The sequence below is a fragment of the Portunus trituberculatus genome, chromosome 17 (assembly GCF_017591435.1).
Source record: "Portunus trituberculatus isolate SZX2019 chromosome 17, ASM1759143v1, whole genome shotgun sequence".
Classification (NCBI taxonomy): Eukaryota; Metazoa; Arthropoda; class Malacostraca; order Decapoda; family Portunidae; genus Portunus; species Portunus trituberculatus.
Window position 1 is genome coordinate 12,608,764 of NC_059271.1, and position 8,651 is coordinate 12,617,414.

At 38.9% G+C, this 8,651-nt stretch overlaps 1 long non-coding RNA gene across 1 annotated transcript; it reads left to right on the forward strand.

Moving 5' to 3' along the window:
• Nucleotides 1-4,522: 4,522 nt before the first annotated feature.
• LOC123504981 lies at nucleotides 4,523-7,772 on the forward strand. Its single transcript, XR_006675006.1, has 3 exons — nucleotides 4,523-5,107; nucleotides 6,302-6,447; nucleotides 6,735-7,772. It is a non-coding gene; the product is annotated as an uncharacterized LOC123504981 (long non-coding RNA).
• The last annotated feature ends 879 nt before the right edge of the window (nucleotides 7,773-8,651 follow it).

The window sequence follows — 8,651 nt, forward strand, 5'->3', positions numbered from 1 at the left end:
CAAGAGGAACGTGAGCCTTATGGTAGTAGGAGGCAAGGCTGTCACTCTTGTACAGGCCGAGATGGGGACCATGTCTCTGGGCTCTGCAAATCGCTCTCTCAGTGGACAATTGTACAGTAGACATGCACAATAGTATGTACCTGCACGCGTATGAGTGACAAACGCAGTGCGCAAGTCAGGTTCGAGTCAATGAATCGAAAATAAAGGGAAAACTACATGCTTTGAGTGTCACACGGCGAGATTTAAACCAATAAAACGGACACTTGCTGATGAAAATTTCAGTCAAATACAAGAGGGTTACTTCTCTCCCGTCCCACGTGTCGAGTCTCAGCCAGAGCAGCTGCCGCCGTTCCCACAATCCAGATGTGGCTGGTGCCCCCCCCCCTCCCTTACCCTTACACCTCGAAGCGCCACGAAGAAGGATAGATGGAACTGGACGTCACTGGGCATGGACTATCATTGCTGGGAGGTGCCCCACCATAGCCCTCCATGCTAAACCACTCGACATATGGCATAGTTTCAAGGTCGTACTTGATGGGACTCGAACATACGCGTGAATTTCTGCCCGATCCCATGCTCACCACCTTATCCACTAGGCCACCGCCTTCATGTAGCCCTATAGCCATGATACCGTTAAATTTTCATAATACCCGGATGCAACCCACTATAACATTTGTTCACATTCATGCCACTCAAAGTTTTATCTAGTTCATTATATGAAATAGGACTATCAAGTACAGGTGTGTTTGGCATATCATCAATTACAAGAGTTTCCACATAAGTTGATTTTAATAAATCTTCAAAATGAATTTCGAGTTGTTCTGCTATCGGTTGTTCTACAATATACATGGTCAGTTTCACAGCCTCCTCTTCAATTTATAGATTTTAAAGGTAACTTAAGAGTTCTTGGTATACAGTAATCTCTTTCATCTTGGCTGCATTTCATTCCATGCGTGGTCATTTTCTCGTTGCTGTTTGGCTCAGTCGTCAGCCACCTCCCTAATCACACAGCAACCTTGTGAAAGCATCTCATCTACGTCCAGATCTTCGCCGTGCAGCGTTACTCGTACATCCGGTGATATTGACTCCTGCAGTGTGCACGTCAGTAGTTCCACGTCGAGAGCCTTGTAACAAGCGCTTCTGTAATCTCATCCCACTATTTTTGCTACAGTACGATTGCCCAAGCAACGATGCCCTCTCCCGCTGTCTACTGTCAGTATGACGCATAGAGGTACAGTACATAGTCTGATCCTTTTATATCTTGGCGAAGACTGAGGTCTTTTATGGAATGAAGACAGTCACCTTTGACCAGATATGAATTAATTTCAGAAATATATGTTTATGACCTTCTGAAAGATAGTTCAACAATTAGCTGTTTTCCACCACGAGAGAGAGATGGTCAACTATAATCATTGCATTATTCTGGCAAATATTCAACAACATTCTGTCATGAATGTTTACTACTTCGTCCTTAACATTTCTATATTGATAATACTGATAATGGTCGCTAGGTAAGAGTGGCATGCCAACACGAGTATTGAAGTCATCCATAACGACAGCATCTTCTGTAGGAATATTACTTAGATTGTAAGATAGGAAAATACCTAACACTAATATACATAAACCACACTCTCATACATCCGGCAGTCACACTCTTATCCCACAATCTTCAGAAGGGTTACAAACAGACTGAGGAGATGATATGTACACAGAGTTAGCCAGGATTGTTTTGTTCGTTGCAGCCAGTGTAAACAACAATACGTGTTGACTGTCTCCTGGACTTTATATCAACTCCCGCGATACAGACAGTCTAATCAACATACAGCCTATAGCGTCTGTAGGTCTGTTTGAAGAGTATGAGAAGCGCTGTTCAGCTTCCACACATTTGCGGCGTAGGCAATTCTATTCATAGTGGTACCCATATTAGGGTTCATATCACTACCCAAGCGCATCTTTAGTGTAAGGCAATTACACCTCCACCTAGAACCTGAGTACCATGGTAACATGTAGGTAACTTTAAACCACTCGTTAATGACAGTTTCAAGACCGCACGTGGTGGGATTCGAACGTACACATGGACGTCTGCCCGATTCCACGCTCACGACGTCATCCACAACACCACCACCTCCCTAGCACGACGTCCGCTGTGCTGCTGTTTTTATTCCTCCCCATTTGCTCCTGTTGGCACCTCATCCACGTATAAGTATGGTGGTGGTGTTCTCTGCGTGTGCTTTCGTAGCTTTCAAATGAAGAATTAAATTATAAGATAACAAAGTAGCTATAGTTTACGTTGTTAACTGACTTTTGGAGTTATTAGAGTAATTGTATAGTTCTCCTGGTTTGTAATCTTGGAAAGGAATTTCACTTCAGGATAGTTCAACGACTTCCGAGATAGCCAATGAGATGCCTTCAGCTCACACTGCACATGTCCGTCGACACTCCACAGCCAGCGCTCGCTCAGGCCATACCTTTCTCCCCTGTTTACTGGCGCGGTAAGATTTTTCCCTTTTTTACTTTGTCCATGTTGTGATTGTTCATGGTGTTGTTAGGCTTGTTTTTTTTTTATTCTCCTGTAGTCTGTTTTTATTAGTTTGTTTGTTCTCGACAGACCTAAGAATTTTCGATGGTGTGTACTACTTTTCTCGTGAGCACTGTTTTTCCGACTTCTTCTCTTGGCAAGTTTTCTTTTTTATTACCTTTGGCTGTTTATTAAAATTCTAACTTCGGTGTCTGTTGTTGCTCTTTGTTTTACAGTGAGGACCGAGGTCTGTAATTGTTATTGGCTGCTTCATGTCTGTTGTTGCACTGTAAAATAAAGCTGTTGTTTTTACAGTATTTTTTCCATAAATACTAACAGGAAGTAACTGTAACCAAGATTTACAGATTTGACTTGTATGTGACATACATTTTGCTTGTGATGTCTTTAATTTATTGGCTGAGTCGTTGTTAACATTTAATAAGCAATATTGAGTGTGTGCTGAGACTTCATAAGCCTCCATATTATCTAAATATCATTTTATTGTACTAGAATCAAATACAGATAAACTCTGTAAATTCAAGCTACAGTGTGTCTGTAAATGTTGCATTTTTTTTCTTTGTTTCTAAATAGTTTCTTAGATATTATTCTTTATGAAATACTAGGAATGTAATACTTATTCATTGTAGATAACACCAATAGCCTTAAAAGAATGCTTTAAAAGTTGTTTTCCATGTTATTTGTCATGCGCATTGTTTATTGCGACAACTGGCATCGTTCTTGGATACTTGCCATGTAGCGCCTTTGGATTTCGACATGCGTTTATCGTTTACATTTTTACCTAAGGTGATGATGAAAGTTATTCATAATGAAATGAGAAGAAAAGCTCAGACGTTGTATATAATATTTCGGTGACGCAAGGTTATTTCAACTCACCTACTAAGCGTTTCAGAGAGTTTGAGGGCACGTTTTTCTAGAATAACTTTGTAAGGAACACGCATATCATTATGAAATTTTGCCACAGTGTATTTGACACCCTTCCCTAATATCCCAATGTGTCATGAATCGTAAACAGTATATAATAATGGCACTTCTCCCTATAAAAATAGGAGAAAGTCACTTATCCCTCACGAAGAAACGGACAAGTGGTGAGAAATGGTGACGTAGAGAGAGAGAGAGAGAGAGAGAGAGAGAGAGAGAGAGAGAGGAATATATAGACGGGGAGGGGAAACACCAATATCCACTCATCACACGCATTTAATCACAAATAAAATATTCATAACCCCCCTCACCAACCTCGCTAATAAAGTTAAAACATATCCTACAACCCCAAATCACCAATTCTACTACTATCCGTGGTTCGGAACCCACGTAAAACTGTAGGTCCCTCCGCTATACGGAAGTACTTCTCACCCCATCCTCTCTATGTGTCATCCTTTCCCCTTCTACTATCACGTACTTCACTCTTCCTGCTTCACGGTGTTTGTTGTTTGCACTGAAAACGAGACGGTTTGGCCGCCACTTCCGTGTGGGTGCGTCGCCCTCGTCCGTGGCATTGACGGTCCTTTGCTCTTGCGTGCTCGGTAGTAATGCGCTCTGCTTGGCTCCCCCTGGTCTGGTGCCGGCCTCCCTTGCCGCGTCCATCTCTTCTATAAAGAACTTCTATAATAGACCAAACGCTCAGTAATCACAAAAGTCCATCTTGCGCCTGGGTCAAGCCCCAGTGACTTTACCCTCTTACTGAAGCTCCCTTCTTATCACCCATCTATTCTTCTTCTGTCCCCACTTCCCCCTCCCCATCTTTCCTTTTTTATTCTGATTCTGATTCTGAGGGAGCGTAATATGGGGTAGGGGGATGGAAGAGAAGGAGGGTAGTAGCAGGGGGATGGACTATGTGGGTGGAGCTTGTTACTACGTCACAGATAGTACTACGTCACCATTTCTCACCACTTGTCCGTTTCTTCGTGAGGGATAAGTGACTTTCTCCTGTTCTTATAGGGAGAAGTGCCATTATTATATACTGTTGACAATTCTTGACACATTGAGATATTCGGGGAGGGTGTCAAGTACACCGTGGCAAAATTTCATTATGATATGCGTGTTCCTTACAAAGTTATTCTAGAAAAACGTGCCCTCAAACTCTGAAACGCTTAGTAGTACCTATAGAAGTACCTACCCTAGTAACTTCAGTACCAGAAGATGGAATATTCTACTCTGCGGAGACATGGAAGGTAAGAAATATATTTGATCTCGGTTGAAACATTTAATAGTATGAAATTTTGAGTTACTATGATGAGAAGAATAATAAAACCATAAGAGTATACAGTTACTTGCGCATCTAGATGCTCAACTGTTGAACCGCCAACTTTTTGGTTTACAAATACGAATTACAAGTAACAAGCTGTCCCGCCGGACCAACAATGACAGGACGAGAATCAGACTGATAATACTCTTTTATCCTGCACTGTGTGAGACACAAGCCTGATAATACCTGCTCACAGCCTCACTGCACTTTTGGGACACTATAAGTTGTGTTAAAGCTGCCAACGCTCACCTACACAGCCTCAACAAAGACACCACGAAGAGCCCGGCCCCAACCTACTCCTAGTGCCCTGCTCTCCTGCTTCACATGTGAGTGACGATTCAATGGTTGGTTAACCTCAGGTTGTGAGCCATGTCATTGCTAAGTGTGTATTTGTGCATAATGTATGCTTTTTTTTTTTTACTTAACAAAATTACTAATCAATGGGGCCTTACCTGAGGTTTTGTTTGATTAGTCTGATTGTATACCAATGTTATATTATAGTGGTTAGGTTAGGTTATATTAGTTAGGCTAATTTGGTTTGGTTTGGTTATGGTAGTGCTAGTTTCTTTAGTTGGTTATCTAAGTTAAGTGTTACATCCAACTGGTGGGTACTGGTGAGTGGAAGACTAGGTAGTGAATGAGTGAAAATGTAGTCCAGTTTGTTACATGAGTCCTCCCACCACTCTTAGAAGTTTAATGATGTTTTTTTTAAGTGTTGTAATAATCCCTGAATACCTAAAGGGCAAGCACAGTTAAGTACTACTGATTTATTTAGTAATTAATTATTTCTGTGTCAAGGATTCAGAGTTTTGCATGTCCTCTCTGTTGTCATGTATCAAGGTCAATGAAAATTTATGTAATCCAGACATGATTTCTAGGAGGACTTCCCCCAAACACTGTGTTTAGTAAAGTTTGGGGAACTCTCCTAATATAGATGTCCCTCAAGCTGTCCTCGTTTTCTTGCTCTTCCTTCACAGCTATTTCACTCAGCTGACGGGATGTGGGAATGAAAATAGGAACTTAATCCTAACATTAACCTAACCTAGGTAGTATAACATAACCACACTATTGGTCAGTAGGGTTCTGAGGAAGACATTTTAGTGGTGCATGTTGCCTCAGCTAGGTTAGATTAGTTTAGTTTAAGGTTAAGATTAGGGTTAGGTTAGGTTAGGTTAGGTTTTCATTCCCATGTCCTGTCAGCTGAGTGAAAGAGCTGTAAAAGCAGAGCCGGGAAATAAGGACAGCTGGAGGGATGTCTATATTAGGACAGTGCTGGGCTTGGTAAGTTTGTATTCTTGATTTACTTGATGTTTACAAACATTATCATATTATTGTAGTTTTGTATAATTTTATCTCTGATAGCTATTAATTGGCTCTTTTTTGCTTAATAAACAGGAAGGGAATGTGTGGGAATATCTACTGTAGTTGTGCCACAAGCATTGATTGATGAGGATGAAAGCCTTACCAGAGGTGGCTACATTATTTTTATTTATTTATTTTTTTTTTTTTTTTATTTTCAGGAGAATTGGTTTACTACAACAAGATGTCCATTGGTGGTGGTGGTGTCGCTGAGTTTATCGCCTAGCTATGCTGTACACTTCTTATAACAACTTCAATATGATGTATGTACCCATGGATTCGGCATCAACAAAGAATTCAGTCAAAGGTAATTCATATATATATATATATATATATATATATATATATATATATATATATATGCAAATTTTATTAGAGATGCTGTTATGACAGATTGGTTCAATGTTTTTTGCCTGGAGAGAGGGGCAGGTCATCTCTATTGGGAAATTTATTGGGCCGTCATTTATTTAATTTATTTATTACCATTGACTTCAGAAGAACTAAATGATTTGCCCCGTAGTATATACCTTACTGTTTTACTGAAGATAACAATGCAACTTTTGTATCATGTTTTCATTATCTTAATTATTGTAGATGCTGTCAGCCACTATAGAAGGGAGGAAGCTAGAATTGTGATATTCAACTGGATGAACTTCTCTTCCATTCTTGGTGATGTACTTAAATAATGCTCTTTTTTTCAATGATGTGTCAGTGATGACTATAATGGTTATGCTGTAAATGCATAGGTTCATTATATTTTTTTCTCTCTGAAATGCTTTTTTTAATGGTGTAATGATTATAATAATGACAACAATGCTGTCAAGTTTTCTCCATTTACATAAGTGTAGTGATGATTACAATGATGACGATGTAATTTTTCTTCATGATTGGTGATGTATTTATATGGTGACGATGGTGTTGATGATATAAAGTTCTCTCCACACTGGATGATGTATAGTTAAATGCAGAGTTCATTATGATTTATTTTTTCTTGAATTCTCTTTCTGCTGCAAATTTTCTCACATTTATAGATTTTCCATGGGCAATAGGACAGCATTCAGGTTCCCATGTTCCTTTTAACTGATATCCTGCTTTCTCTAAAAGGATGACTTCAGTTTTTCTTTTTTTCTTTTTTTTTTTCTTTTTTCTTTTTTATTCAGCTTGGTTATCAGATAGGTATTCTTTAGATTTCAGTTTTTTCATTCCTTCTGTGCTTCTCTTATAAACACATACAGTTTAAGTTTACTTATTTTTTCAAGAATGTTTTAGATACTGGAAAGAATTTTTTTTTTTTTTTTTTTTTTTCATATACTTTGGCTTAGGTTAAGTGATTCCTCACAGAGGTAATGAAATATTTTTGTACTTCTGTAAATTCTCAGATAAATGTGTGATATACTTAAGATCTGTTAATATAGAAAAGAATCTCACATGAGTGCTCTTTTCTGCATAAAGCAATTCCCAAATTAGTATATGTGAAGGACCTATATATGTGTTGTACTGTTATCATTAAGTGTACATATTATGGATGTTAACTAGAATTTTGTAAAGAAATTGATACTGTTAAGTTGTTCACAAGGTGCTTTAAACTGCAAATACTGTTAGTCAGCACTGTTCCAGTGATAAACAATAAAAGTGAGAAATACATTTTCCAGTTTTCTTTAACAAGTAACTTCTGTAAATGGTTTACAGAAAAACCTTGTGACAGTTTACAAGGAAGAAAATACAGATCTTTAAAATTTACAGAAAATCTTGTTTACAGATAACTGTAAATTTTATAGAAAATGTTTGGCAGTCTTGTTGCCAGTGAATTTTCTGCAAAATTCTTGTTTACAGATAACTAAATTTTACGGAAAATGTTTGGCAGCCGTGTTGCCAGTATATTTTCTGTTGTTTTTTGCAGTGAAGACCAAGGTCCGTAATGGTCCTTTGCTGCTTATTACGTTACGGTCCAAGGACTGCAGCCTATTTGCCTATTTGTTCCGGGTTGTCACTGTTAGCTGTCGCCCAGTCCTCATTACCTCTGTCAACGTTGCGCGGTCAAAGGCTTCTCCAAGGAGTACAATGGTGTGCTTTAATCGGCTGGTGTTTATTAGAATACACGTTGGGTAGCGGCGACGGACGAATTGACAGAAGGTGGTGATGAGTCGTTAGTATAGTGCTGACTGAACCAAGATCCAGGCAGTGAATTTATTTTATTAGTTATTTATTGAAATAGGAAATTAGATATGTTATATATAAAATTCACACAGCTCAAAAGGACAATGGTACATACGTAAGTGTCCATCATCCTGATCTAATTATGTAAGATATTAATAGTATAATTATTGTAAAATTATGAAACGTAACATTAATTATCTAATATATGCACAAGGGAATGTTTAAAGATGCATATGATCTGTTCAGTCATGAAGAGGTACGTACTAGCCACGTGGTTTGTGACAGCTCAAGCGGAGCACGTAGTTAGGCAGGCTGTTGGAGTCATCCTGACCACACAGCCTGCACTGCCTGTCT